Source organism: Leopardus geoffroyi, chromosome X, assembly GCF_018350155.1.
Source record: "Leopardus geoffroyi isolate Oge1 chromosome X, O.geoffroyi_Oge1_pat1.0, whole genome shotgun sequence".
NCBI lineage: Eukaryota > Metazoa > Chordata > Mammalia > Carnivora > Felidae > Leopardus > Leopardus geoffroyi.
The window spans coordinates 122457352-122472960 of record NC_059343.1 but is presented as its reverse complement, the minus strand read 5'-3'; positions in this window follow the sequence as shown (position 1 = coordinate 122472960).

The following is a 15609-nucleotide window of genomic DNA, read 5'->3' as shown; positions in this document are numbered from 1 at the left end:
AATTCTCTTCTTGAACAACTTGTTTTGTATTGCAAAAACAACCATAATCAAAGGGTCTTTGACTTGTTTTGCCAGAGAATTTTAAGGTAACTGTAAGAAGAGTAAAAGTGGGGGCTAACACGTAAGAACATTCCTTTGTTAAATTGTACTGGTTCTATATATCTACTGTCTTACCAGATACAGGGTAGGAAATACCCCCCATGGTTTAAGCAATCTCTCTGACCAAACAGCGAGCCATCTATGATCCAAAGCTATTCAAAATTTGTTATGCTCGCTGACTTTATCAACTCTCCTATAAATCAAAAAAAAACAAAAAAACAAAAAAAAAAAAAACTTGGCTACATTAGGGTTGGAGTATATATTCTTTTTTTTTTTTTTTTTAAATTAGGCTCCATGCCCATTGTGGGGTTGAACTCGGGACCCTAGGATCAAGAGCCAGATGCTCTACCGACTGAGCAAGCCAGCCAGCCCTGGAATACGTATTCAAGCAGAATACATACTGACTGTTTCAATACAGAAGAATACAATCCCATATGCTATATTTGAATGTAAAAAAAATCTCACCCTTGCTGCCAATGCTGCTGAAACAGATCAATGCCTAGATATTCACGAAATCTTGGCAAATTAGCAATAACAGACCATCTCTGCCCAATCAACTTTTAATCACACCTACGAAAGATCAAGTGATCTGCTTATCTTTTTAAGCCCTGGCTGGAGCATAAAACACCTTTTCTAATCCATCCAAACAGGGTTGTTCTCTGCCTCCTCTGAGCCACCACTGTAGTTAGGCCAATGGTCCTCAACCTGGGTCCCCAGAGAAGCCTCCAACACCCCAAAGCCTATGATATACCTGCGGCCAACTAAATCAGAATCTATAGGGGTAGGAGCCAGGCATCAGCAATTTTTAACACTTTTATTGAGAGAGAATTCACATATCATACAACACACCCATTTAAAGTGTACAATCAAATGGTTTTTAGTACATTTACAAGGTTGTGCAATCATCACCGCTATCAAATTCTACAAGAGTTCTGTCACCCCAAAAAGATACTTCATACCCATTAACAGTCACTCCCTGTTCCCTCTCACACTCCACCCCAATCCCCCAGCCTCTGACAACCATTCATTCTACCTTCTGTTTCTATGCATTTGCCTACTCCAGAGATTTCATCTAGAAGGCATCCTATCTGGTGCCTGTGAATCCGGCTTCTTTCAGGCCTCAGGGTTTTTTAAGTCCCCGTGGATGACTCTAATGAAGCCAGGAATGGGAAGTCAAGGACGATTTATATGAACTTGGAATATGGTACTGTACATCCATTTTTGTTTACATGTCTCTTTCCTTACTAGTCTATGAGCTCCTTGAAGGCAGGGACCATGTTGTATTTTTGTTTTACTCTAAACACCTACCTTGGTATATGGCTTGTGGTTTTAATTCAATAAATACTTTTTCAAAAGAACGAATATTACACCCCACCCTGCTATGAAGGCCCCTTTTAATGGAGTATGTATGTATGCCTTTATGTATGCATACATTAATTACACATTCTATCCTTTGGGAAAGGACGAGTATTCGATTCTTACAGACTCCTGATACGGCCTTATCTAAGGCTGCCTATGTGCCAGGCACTTTTCTAGGAACTTTGGATACGGTTGTAGGAACAGAACAGAGACAAGTCATATCCTCAGGGGACTCTAAGTCTGGTTGGGGAGTCTGATCATAAACCAATAAACCATTTAACAAGGTCATTTCAAATGGTAATAAGTGTGAAAAGACATTTGCACTGAGTAATGAGAGGGACCCGGGTAGTGGAGTGGGAGAAGAGGGCTGAGTCCGACATCTGGGCCAGGAGCGTCCAGGCCCTCAGATTGATTTCATAGGCAGGAACCAGCTCTAAACCTAGACGGAATGTACAAAGTGCAGAGGAAACTGGTAATCACCAATTACAAATAATGAAGATAATTTTTAAAATAATGCTGTTTTCAACAACAGCACAATGTGGAGAAAGAACGTTGGCCTGATGATCCGAGCCAGTTGTATTTGAGTGAGGCAGTGCCATAGGCAGAACTTGCATTCCCATGGAACCCAGGGAAAGTAACCATCTGAGTGACAAGGACTCTGCACAACTCCTGCATCAGTGTCCTAGAATCTTACTTGTGGCCTGCTGACACCACGGATGAAATAGCCTTCTCACTTTATCAGGAATTTTACACCATTGATGTTTCCCTCCTTTCCTTTATTTTCACCTCTCCCTGGTGGGCCAGCTCTCTCACTTCATGGAACTCCAGTCTCTCCCATTCTAATAAACTACCAGGACCCCACATGCCTCTTTCATATCACAGGGATTTTCAGCATGAGAAAAAAAAAAAAAAAAAACTACAGAAGTAACATTAACAGAGTTCAGTAAATATCTTGTAGCCCTGAATCTGAATGTGAGGATACAAAGTTCTTATTCTCTGAACTCGAGAAAGGAAAAGATTGCCCGTCCCTTAGTCATAGTTCAAGCAGAGAACAGGAACCGCTGGAAATGGCTTTAATCTACTGATCCCAATGAAAACAGTGCCTAAGCTAGGAGGCGGAGTTGGTTCCATGAGTATTGTACTGGGTTTCCTCTATATTTTCCCATGAGTCAGTGGTGCTGAAAGCGGGTCCTTCCTAAGTCAGTCTCCAAGTGCCCCTGTGTAAAGGAGATCTTGATGTAATGCTGAACTCCCACACAGAACATGGAAGAAAATAAGTAATTATCACAAAGCTCTTTGTCTTCCCCACCTTTATTGAAATATAATTGACATGTAACATTAGGTAAGTGTAAAATGTACAATGTGATGATGTGGTACACAAACACACACATATATATTGTGAAATGATTACTACAAGGTTAGTCAATATATCCATAACCTCACGCTTACCTTTTCTTAGTGAGAACTTTTTAAAGATCTCCTCCCTTAGCTTTCAAGTATACAATACAGCACTGTCAATTATAAGTCACCTTGCTGTACATTAGAGCCCTAGGATTTATTCATCTTATAACTGGAGGTTTATATCCTTTGGCTAACATTTGCCCATTTCCCCCATTCCCCCTCCCCAGCAACCACTAATCTACTCTCTGTTTCTATGAGTTTGGGGGCTTTGTCTTAGACTTCACATGTAAGTGAGATCCTACAGTGTTTGTCTTTCTCTGATTTATTTCACTTAGCCTAATGCCCTCAAGGTCCATCCATGTTGTCTCAAATGGCAGGATTTCCTTTTTATGGCTGAATAATATTCCATTGTGTTAATATACCACATTTTCTTTTTTTTAAGTTTATTGAGAAATAATTGTGATTGACAAATATATATATTCATTTTTTAAAAATTTTTTAATGTTTATTTATTATTGAGAGAGAGAAAGAAAGAGAGACAGAGCATGAGCATGGGAGGGGCAGGGAGGGGGAGACACAGAATCTGAAACAGGCTCCAGGCTCTGAGCTGTCAGCACAGAGCCCAACCTGGGGCTCAAACTCACAAACCGCGAGATCCTGACCTGGCGCAAAGTCAAATGTTTAACCGACTGAGCCACCCAGGTGCCCGACAAACATAAATGTTCAAAGTCTACAGTGTGATGATTTCATATAAATATATTATATATCTCACGTTTTCTCTATCCATTCATCCATCCATGAACACTTAGGTTGTTTTCATGTCTTGGCTATCATAAATAATGCTGCAGTGAACAGCAGGGTACAGGTATCTCTTCTATGTATCAATCATTTCTTTGAATAGATACCCAGAAATGGTACTGTTGGATCATGTGGTAGTTCTAGTTTTAATTTTTGGAAGAACCTCCATACTGTTTTCCATAGTGGCTGCACCAATTTACATCCCCACTACTAGTGTTCTAGGGCTCCCTTTTCTCCACACCCTCACTTGGTATCTCTTGCCTTTTTGATAAAAGCCATCCTAACAGGTATGAGATAATATCTCATTGTGGTTTTGATTTGCATTTCCCTGATGATTAGGGATGTTGAACACTTCTTAATGTACCTGTTGGCCATTTGTATGTCTTCTTTGGAAATCTGTCTATTCAGGTCCTCTGCCGATTTTTCAATCAGATTGGTTTTTTTTATTGAGTTGTATGGGTTCCTTATATATTTTGGATATGAACTCCTTATAAGATATATTATTTGCAAATATTTTCTCCAACCACATATGTTGTTTTTTCATTTTGTTGATTGTTTCTTTTGCTGTGCAGAAGGTTTTTAGTTTGATGCAGTCCATTTATTTTTGTTTTTAATCCCTTGTACTTTTAGTATCACGTCCAAAAAGTCATTGTCAAGGAGCTTTTTTCCTATGTTTACTTCTATGAGTTTAAAAATTTTTTTTAATGTTTTTAAAAAAATTTTTAAATTTTTTAAATTTTTTAATGTTTATTCTTGATGAAGAGAGAGAGAGAGAGAGAGACAGAGCATGAGTGGGGGAGGGGCAGAGAAAGAGAGGGAGACAAAGAATCTGAAGCAGGCTCCAGGCTCTGAGCTGTCAGCACACAGCCTGATGCAGGGCTCAAACTCAGGAACCATGAGATCATGACCTGAGCCGAAGTCAGACACTTAACCAACTTAGCCACCCAGATGCCCCTATGTTTTATTTTTTTAATTTTAGTTTTGAGAGAGAGAGAGACAGAGAGAGAGAGAGGGAGGGAGGGAGGGAGGGAAAGAGAGGGGCAGAGAGAGAAAGGGAGACATAGACTTTGAAGCAGGCTCCAGGCTCTGAGCTGTCAGCACAGAGCCCCATGCAGGGCTCGAACTCATGAATCATGAGATCATGACCTGAGCTGAAGTTGGTCACTTAACTGACTGAGCCACCCAGGCACTCCTCTTCTAGGAGTTTTATGGTTTCAGGTCTTATGTTTAAGTCTTCATACCACTTCATGTTAATTTTTGTGAGTGGTATAAGTTATGAGTCCAATTTCATTCTTTTGCATGTTTTTTTTAATTTTTTTTTCAACGTTTATTTATTTTTGGGACAGAAAGAGACAGAGCATGAACGGGGGAGGGGCAGAGAGAGAGAGGGAGACACAGAATCGGAAACAGGCTCCAGGCTCCGAGCCATCAGCCCAGAGCCTGACGCGGGGCTCGAACTCACTGACCGCGAGATCATGACCTGGCTGAAGTCGGACGCTTAACTGACTGCGCCACCCAGGCGCCCCTCTTTTGCATGTTTTTGCATGTTTTCCCAGCACTATTTATTGAGGAGATTATTTCTTCCCATTGACTATTCTTGGCTCCTCTGTCAAATATTGTTTTGACTGTATATGTGTGGGTTTATTTCTGGGCTCTCAGTACTGTTTCATTGGTCTATGTGTCTGTTTTCTCACAAAGTTCTTTGCACTTTAGGAGTTCAAGAAAACAAAGTCTCATATAAATGTCAAATAATTTGGTGTATTGAGCAGCACCCCATGTTTAAAAAAAATTTTTTTTTCAACGTTTATTTACTTTTGGGACAGAGAGAGACAGAGCATGAACGGGGGAGGGACAGAGAGAGAGGGAGACACAGAATCGGAAACAGGCTCCAGGCTCCGAGCCATCAGCCCAGAGCCCGACGCGGGGCTCGAACTCACGGACCGCGAGATCGTGACCTGGCTGAAGTCGGACGCTTAACCGACTGCGCCACCCAGGTGCCCCCCATGTTTTAAAGACTCCATGTGCCACCATTTGTTCATGCTTTCAGTTTTCTATTGTGCTCAAGTTGTTCATCTATTCCCAGTTTGGGAAGGGGAAAGATGTACTGAAAAAAGGGGACAACACTTTGAAGAGAGAGAGAGAGAGAGAGAGAGAGTTTGATTTGTGATCATAGGACACAACAGACTGTCTTTTATGATAACAATTAGGATATTGACATTCACAGTAGGAGAATCATGTGGCTTCTAGAGATGAAGGGATACTAGAGATGAAGATTCAGTACACACCCCTGAAAAAAAATCAGTCATTCTTTCAATCCTTCAAGGACATTTTGGAAAAATCCCAAGGTACATGGCATCCAAAATGTAACCATAATACTCAAAGGAAGAAAAATATTATGACAGAGTGAAGCTAAATATTAAATTGTTTTCATTTTACATAAATAGCAGGTTTGTTAATAACTATAATTTCCTTGCTAGCCTTTATATTAAGCTCAAGATCCCCTCCTAAAATCTGACGTCTCCTTTGTTATTTTAAAAAGCAAATATTTCTTACATTGGCAGGAATATAACCTCCTATAAAGGAATATAATCTACTCTAATATGTGTATACATTTTCCCTCTGTGGGCCCCAAATCTTAATTTATTAATATATCAAGTCATTAAAAACATGACTGGTTGGCTTAAATAATTAAGAAAATACAGGAGGGAACAATTTTGCAGTGGTAGAGAATGGACTAGAAAATTCAATAAGTCATTTCCATTTCCAAGTCAATGATATATTTACAAGCAACATTATGAACATTTGTAGTAATACATAAACTATGACTAAATTAATTATGAATAGTTAAACATTTATTTATAATTGTTGTCAGCTCCACATTTCTTAGGAAAATCCTTAGTCACTCACGTTACAAATTGCCAGCCCATCTGATTTCTGCATGGAAAGCCATTGCTCACCGAAGAAAATATGAAAGGGAAAATGTCAGGCAATCAAATTGGAACGCCCCGATGATGCCTTCCTTCCTCAAAGCAAACAAAACCTTTACGTCCCACAACCACAAATCAGCTTCCCATTGGATGCTAATGCTACTAGACAGTACGACAAAGCTCAAAGAAACGCTGCGAATTGGGTCAGGACTAAGAGACTTCTTCACGTCGGGGCTCGGCACAGGGCCTGGCAAGGAGCAGACGCTATGTAATTGGCTGTTAAATGGTGCCACATGATGTCACTGTCTCTCCCCAGCATCCCTGTGGTGACTACCTCTGTATCAGAGACCGCACGTGGCAAATACTTTCTGCCAAGTCAGCAAAATATTGTCACGGGCCTCGTACTTTGGAATGCAAAACCACAGCAAGTTCTAGGAACTACCACGGAAGGAGAGCGTTCAACTCTTTTGTTGCTTTTGTCTCTCAACCTGATGTACAGGACACCCCATATATCAGAATCACCTGGCCCAATCACTTAATTATATTGAAATATAGACGGCCACAAAGACCAAGACTGTATCACAAAATTTACAAAATTTATGGGGCAACCTACTGGACTTATAGATCACTGAGGTCTGTGTACATTTAACAGGAAGTATTAACTTGTCTAGTAATATACTTCATCAAGAAGGCCACCAGGAGAGACTCGCATAGAAGCACAACATAGCCCTCTTTGTTGTACCGTTGTCAATGAAGATGTACAGTTGAGTATATATACTGTGATCTCATTGATTCAACTTTCACTGTACTTTTAATGTTTCTAGCAGCTGAAAGGAACACTAGAATAGGAATACAGCTTTAAAGTCCCATACGCGAAATCATGCAATTTAAAGATAACAACACTGAACAGTTCTGAGTCTCTTCATCATCCCAATAATAGTGACGTGTTTTTCAAAGGCTTTGAAAGGATGCGTATAAATTTTGTCAGTCTATCTCCCCAGGATGTTCAAAGAACAACCACCAAAATGAAAACAACATTAATTTACACTTGCTTGGCATAAATACGCACTCATCTTGGTGAACTTCCTTACTGTAGGGCGATTCCATAGCATTTTAGTCTTTGGGTCTCAAAACCATTCCCAAGGTTACATACTTTCTGTTCCTGTCCTTTGATAGATGGCATTCTAGCCTAGGTCAAAGTCAGCACACTCTGAAGGCCCAGCAACGATATTTTCAGGGGAGCATATGAGCAAAACCCTTTATTTCTATATCCTTCCTTGAATATCTTCTCTGTGCTAGAAGCTAGGTTTCAAAGATAAAGCATGAGGTTTCTGCTCTTGAGGGCCAACCGCTAACCCTATTCCTAAACATTACCCCAACTCTGTCTCACTCATGGTCAAGGTATGCAAACCCATAAGTTACAATGAGCTTAAAAAAACAGCAAGAAGAATAATATATTATACTACAACCTGCCAAACATTAGTCAAGAAGGCAATCTAAAAGTTTGGTTTAAAAAAGGAATCAAAAACAGTGGAAAATACTGAATTCTAATAGTGTTACCCTCTCCTTAATCTTCTGAGACTTAGCATCTGAAAATAGTATTAACACTTTTTTATAATAGTCTTAATTCTTTTCTATAATAAACCTTTTTAATAATAATAATCTTAAACTCTAGTCTGTTACAATGTGGAGGTTAAGAACACGGATTCTGGATCAGACCTCCTGGGTTCAAATCCTAGCCCTAAAGTTAACTCGCTGTATGGTCATGGTCAAGTTACTTAACTCAACAGTACCTCTGTTGCCTCTTTGGAAAGGTGAGGACATGACACATATATACCTCAGAGGGTTATATGAGAAGGAAATGAGTTAATATGTGTAAAGTGTTTAGAACAGTGCCAGGCATGGGCTAAATGCTGCATATAGTTGGCAGCATCTTTATCATCTTTAAGAATATACACTTCCTCTCTCCTCACCATTTTGATCTTTAGTTAATAATTACCCCTTTTGCTCATCGGCTCATTCATCATTGCTTCCCGGACTCCGTGAACATTCTCCTCAGCAATCAGCATACCCTTCTAGAAGCTATGGTTTCAAAGATGAAGCCTATAAGGTCCCTGTCTCTAACCATTACCCTAACACCTTGACTCACTCCGATGCACAAACCCATAAACTACAGTGCAGTGGGGCAAGTGCTAAGATACCGGCACAAATAGCACGACTCGGTGCCCTTCATTCTTCATGTCTGACGTTCACTGGCTTTCTATTTCCCTCTTTCTGCATCCACCAAGCATTCACTCAGCAAAACGTCTCCAGCCACTACTTTTTGGCAGACACCGCTTCCAGCGTTTGAGATACGCCGATGAGCAAAACAGACAGAAATAAATCCCTGTCCGTGGATCTTATAGTTTAATGGGAGGTGGAATACAGACAATAAATTAACAAGTTAATTCTATGTGTTAGAGGTTATAAGTTTGAAGGGAAAAATAAAGCACAGGAAGAGGCCTGCTTGAATGTGCGTCACATGGTGAATGGGAGTGACAGAGGTGGGGCTGGGAGGGGAGAAAAAAAGTGAAGCAAATAAATGAGGCTGACGGGAGTGGACCTCACTGAGTGAGGTTTGAGAAGAGTCGAAGGAGCAGCGGAGGCTCAGATGGCATCTGGGTGAAGGACGTGTGTTCCGAGAACAGCTGGGCAGGCAGTACTGTTTGAGCGATGAGAGTAGCCAGGAGAGTAATAGGAGAGAAGGTCTGAGATGTAGTGGTGTGTCTGGGTCACATTAGGCCTCAGCGGCCACTGTGGTGACTTTACTCTAAGTGAGTTGGGAGATCACAGAAGGATCTTCCGCCGAGGAGGGTTGTGCTCTGATGGACATTTTATCAGGATCTCTCTGGCCTGTTCTGGAGGAAAAGACTGTAGGGAGGAGATGGCAGAAAGAGTAGGACCAGTTAGGAAGTTGGCACATCAAAGTAGTTGAGAGATGACGGGGGCTCAGACCAGGCTGGAAGATGTGGCAGGTACTGAAATGATTAGATTGGGGAATATGTTTTGAGAGTACAGCCAAATAGGACCTGCGGATGGCCCGGATGTGAGATGTAGGTGTTGATGCATCCAATGGGACCCCAGGGACTTGTGCCTGAGCGACTGGAAGAATGGCCCATTGGGGGCAGGGGAGTGGAGAAGATCAAGATTACAGTCTGGGCCCTGCTAAATTTGAAATCTCTCCTAGCAATCCCAGTGGAAATGCCAGGGAGTCAGTTGGATAGATGAGTCTGGACTTCTAGAAGAGTCCACACTGGAGGAACCGTCCGGGCACAGGTGATATTTAAAGCCAGGAGATCATCATGCACAAAGTGCAGACAGAGAAGACTTTCAGCTCCGATTGTTTTTCCCACACGCACTGTGGAGGGAAAGTAGGCACACTGCTATTTCAAATCCATGGACAGATGTAGCAATAACGCAGGGGTACAGTGAAAAAGCACGGACTTAATAATGAAGAAAGCGGAGAAAGTGATCTCGGGGAATTGACTCTTGTGTTCAAGACCAAATCCCTTCAATTCTGGGTCTCAGTTTATTTATTTGTACAGATGGGCACAGCAATACCTGCCCTGCCTATTCCACACGCTGGTGGAAGTCTGAATGAGACTGTGAACAGTAAAATGTTTATAAGCTGAAAAGTAGTGCCTGGAAGTACAGACTATCCTCACCCCTGAGGCCCAGGCTGAAAACGCTCACCTCTGCCTGCGCTGCTCTGGCCACTTGAGATAGCTCACCCTCCTCCAAAGGCTGGTCTCTCCATGTCTCTGCCAAGTCACAAGAGATGTGGGTTCTAGGCCAAGGACTTTGTGTGTATCCAAGAATTCTCATGGATCTGCGGAGAAGGTAGGTGATCAGCTCTTTGCTCTCGCCTGCTATTTCCCCCTCCCCTTGCATATCTGGAGACTACACTCCAGATGAATCAGGATGGGAAATGGAGTCACCACCAAAACGGAGGGCCTGCACTAGAGCAGACAAGGGCCAACACGAGTACAAATAAAGGAAGTGGGCCATCTCCCTCCTTTACAGGGAGGACGCTGCGGCTCAGAGAGCCCAACTGACTTGCTCGTGGTCACAAGACAGTCGAGTGGCAAAGCCTTAAGGTTTGCTAGCCATCTGATAGCTAAAGGACTTGCAGGTTTTGCCCAGAGGGAACACCTTATGCCCTTTAATTTGGGCAACATCTGGCCACGTGTCTCTGAGCATTTGCCAGAAAATACACACAGATCTGCAGGATGCTTATGCACAGGCAATAAATAGTAAGGATTTTCAGTCTTCAAAAAAAAAAAGTTAGGTCTACGCTCCACAGTCTGACTCTTCTTCTTTGGTTGTTGGGTGGGGAGCAGACTGGGGTGGGGGTGGGGAGCAGCATGGCTACCCAACCCACAGAATGAAGCTTCAGAGATGGGACGTTGCCTATCTCGCCACCAGAGACCAACAGAAATAACTGCCTTCAGGGCTGAGATGTCATACCGAGATTTCAGATGAAAGTGCAGGCCAGGAAGTGGCTTCTGAAGCAATAGAAAGTCTATAAAGACAGCTTGCAGCCTTTCCTGTGAGCGTGTGTGTGTGCTGCGTGTGTGTGCTCGCATGTGTGCAAGGGTACATACATGTCTGGGAAAGCAGGGAGGGAGTGGAAAGGTAATATTAAGTTAAATGGGTCTCTTAGTAGATTCGTTCTCCCTAGGAGGAAAAGGTCTTTTCCCTGATTAGGTTACCACAGCTTTTCCGACTTGATGGGATCTTAAAGATTACAGCAGCAGCTTTTCCTCCTACGCTGAATTTCTAAGACACAGGGGGTGCATGGTAGACCCTTAAAACGGTGCAGCAGATTCCATGAGTATACGACCCACTGTGGAGAGTATTCTAATACCAGGCCTGAAAAGCAATAGAAACTTGGCTTTGCTTTTTTTTTTTTTTTCTTTCATGTTATTTTAGAGGTGAGACACCTTACACAGCCAAGCGCAGGAGATGGCCTCCAGCACAGACTAACCAACAGGTTTTTTTATTCTTTGCCAGGGGAGGAAGCTGGTGAAATCGGACCCAACTTCCCAGCCTGAGACCTTGCACTCATCATGTTGTTTTGGAGCACTCGAACTTAAAAGCGGATTATAAAGCCATGGAACAGTAGGCTGTTTTAAAAAGTATTAATAAAGTTAGATAATAATGATAAGCTGCAGAGTTGACAGTGGTTTGGATTTTTCTTCAACTGTAATCCTTAGGGTTCTGGGAGGACAGTAGCGTTGTGGAATTAGAGACCTAAGCTTGACTCCTGTTTCTGCCCTTTATTTGCTGTGTGACCTTAAGCAAGTGGCTTAACCTCTCTGAACTTCAATTTTCTTCTCTGAAAATGGCAGTGGCCTACTTGATAAGTTTGTGAGAAGGATTCAACAACATCACACCATGTGGAGCCACTAACCACCTGTGTGGAACAGAGTAGGTCCTCAGTTAGTGGTAGCTGTTAACGTCCTTATTGCTAAATCTTTGGACGGAGCTCAACCCAGTAACCCCATCAGTGTTAAATGCTTACCATGTCACAATATATTATAAAGGAAATCTTTCCTCCCTCTTGGCTGGTGGTTCTGTTCCATTTGTATGTAACCCTGAGACCTCCCTCTATTATTCTTAACACAGAAGCAAGGGTGATCTTGCAAAAACTGCTCTGCTCACAACCGTGCCATGGTTCCCATGGCACGAGGTCTCTGAGGTCCTCCCAGCCTGATCCCCCATGACTTCTGCAACCTCAACTGCCACTACTTTCCTGTCTCCTTACTCCCATGGTCTCCTCCTGGCTGTTCTCCAAATGGGCCACGGAGACTCCTGCCCCAGGGCCTTTGTACTTGCTATTCCCTCTGCCTGGCATTCTCTTTTCGCAAATAGCCACTTGGTGTGCTCTCTTGTTTCTCTGAGGGCTCCGCTTAAACACCACACTGTCTGTGAGACCTTGGCTAGCTATCTGCAGAAAAGACCATCGCCCACCCTGGCCGTCTCTAGCCTCCTGCCTGGATTTACTCATCTGCATTGTAACAGAGTATCATCATCTGACACGCTTTCTAGTGTCCTTGCTTATTTCTTTCTTGCCTTCCCCCATAACAGTATGAGGGTTCCCGGAGGATAAGCACTTCAGGCTTTGTTAACTGTTCTATCCCGCATGCCTGGAACAGTGCCTGGCCCATAGTAAGAATGCTGTATACATTTGTTACATGAATGAAAAGGGAAGAATTAACAATGTGCATCTGGTATCTCAGAAATGGACTTGGTAAGTCCCGGAAAGCAATTGACTGATGAAGCAGGGATAACTCAGTGAGCGTTTCTGTACTGCCGACATGAATGCCAGGTCTGGCAACGAAGACAAGCTATGGGACAAACGAAGTTGAATTCACTGAGACCGGTGTCTAGGCACAGAAAGCCTGACAGCCAATGTTCTAAACTCAGTGGGGACAGAGTTGGGAAATTTGCTAGAGGTTCTTTTTTTTTTTTTTTTTTTGGAAGTTCATTCATTTATTTTCAGAGAGAGAGACCGAGTGAATGTGGGGGAGGAGCAAAAAGAGAGGGAGAGAGAGAATCCGAAGCAGGCTCCACACTGTCAGCGCAGAGTCCCGCATCGGGCTCGAACTCACAAACCGTGAGATCATGACCTGAGCCAAAATCAAGAGTCAGATGCTTCACCGACTGAGCCACCCAGGCGTCCCTTTGCTAGAGGTTCTTAAGGAGAGTCTACCCGGTGCAAAGACCTACATCTTCCCCAGAGACGTAACAGAGTCTTGCTCCTCAAAATGTGGCCCGAAGCCCAGCCACCTCAGCATCACCTGGTTGCCCCTTAGAGGTGCAGAGTCTCAGGCCCGTCTCCAAAGATCTGCACTTTAACAGGACGCCCGGGTCATATGGCTGCACACAGAAGGTAGGGAAGCACTGGGATAAAGGACGGTGTTCAAGGGCTTTCCCTTGGAATCCCAATCGCTCTTGTTGCCACACACTCACTATGAGACTTTGGACAAATCATGCAAACTCCCTGCACTGCAGTTTCATCACCTGCAAAACTGGGATCATAAAAGCACCTAAGTCATCGGTAAAGAAGAAGAATTACAACGAGAAACAACGGCTGACATGTAGCGTGCACGTGCCAGGCAAAGTTCTAAGCGTATTTACAAGTATTTATCTATTTAACCCTCACCATAAACTTGTGAGGTCGGTGCCACTATGATTCCCATTTTCTAGATGAGGAAAGGGAGGCTCAGACACGGGAAGTGATGCAGCTGGGAAGGCGCAGGGCCGGGTAAGCCCTCACCCTAGTGCCAGACTCACAGGAAGTGTTCAACTGGTGGCTGCCACTGAGCTCTTTTCGCTCCTGTTCAGATCAATGCCACAGCCTTTTCCATTACTTGGTTCTCTGGCTCCCACCTTCCCTATGGCCCTGCCGATGCCCCCTCACCCCGCCCCTTCCTGCCCCCGAACGAAGCACTGACTCATGGGATCAGGCTCTCCACCAGGCTGGCCCCTCTAGAGTCCCCCAGCCCCTCCTCCCCCTGCATCTGATGACCACCCCCGACTCAGCTTCTTTCCTACTGTTCTTTCCCCTGGATGCCTCCCCTAAGCTCGGGCTCCCGGGCCTGTCAAAGACCCTACCACACCACCTTTTTAAACCTCTCCTTCCTTCAGTGGAAAGGAAGTCTGGTGCACCTTCTGGAACGAAGTGGTGGCCAGTCTGCCAGTGCTGCCAGCACGATCGCAGCATATCACTCGACATGAGTGTGTATGTGTGAGTTAGTAACTGTGGGACAATGTGTGCACATGGGTGTGATTGAAGACGTGTATATGACAGCGTGTGTGTGTGTGTGTGTGTGTGTGTGTGTGTGTGTGTAGGCGTAGATGAACAGGAGTACTTTATAGCAAGCCAAAATACTGTACAAAACAGACAAAGTAGGTGGTGCCTGTTCACCTTACAAAAGGACTCCTCATTTGGACAAATCACTTCCTTTAATAGTTCTTTAATGAGCAAACTGAGGGCATTGAAAATATCATTCACCTAACACCTGCTATTTCAGGAATGAGAATATCATAGAGCATGCGGTTTATAAGACACATACACATATAAGTGCACAGAAAAACACACACTCACACACCTAAATAAGGTGATCCTGGACTTGCCTAATTTGGATGGTGGTTATAAGGCAGAGCCAACGAACCTTTTCTGTAAAGAGCCAGATACTAAATATGTTCTGCCGTTGTGGCATGGAAGCAGACACAGACAATACATAAACAATTGCGTCTGCCTGTGTGCCCACGAAGCTTCATCTACAAAAATAGGCAATGTGCAAGATTTGGCCAGGGGGCTGTAACTTGCTGACTCCTATTACAAGGATTAAACAGTGTAACTTCAATGGCATACTATACATCCATTATAAACATGGAGATGTGCGTATGGGGATACGAAGCCATCCAACACACCGAGAGAAGTGACAAAAAGCAAATGCAAAACTCTTTGTGTTGAATTCTCCCTTGTTTGTAATATACACCCCCACACACAAACACAAAGTATGTAGGAAATAGACACAAAATGGGTAACAGAGATAGCTCCTTCCAGTGGTGTGCGATTAAGGGGGACGGTCACTGGAGTCCCAATAAATTTTTAAGAGGCCAACCACATATGCATAACCAGAAAAACAATACAGCTTTTAAAAATACTACGCATGGGGGGCACCTGGGTGGCTGAGTCGCTTAAGCATCTGACTCTTGATTTCTGCTCAGGTCATGATGTCACAAGACGTGACATCAAACCCTGTGTCAGGCTCCATGCTGAGCGTGGAGCCTGCTTGTGATTCTCTCTCTCCCTCTCTCTGCCCCTCCCCTGCTTGGTCACATGCTCGCTCTCTCTCTCTCTCTCTCTCTCTCTAAATAAACAAACATTTAAAAAATAAAATAGTTTGCGTGTATTTTGAAAACTGTAAATCCTTCTGCAAATGCTATTATTAATATTATTATGATGATATAC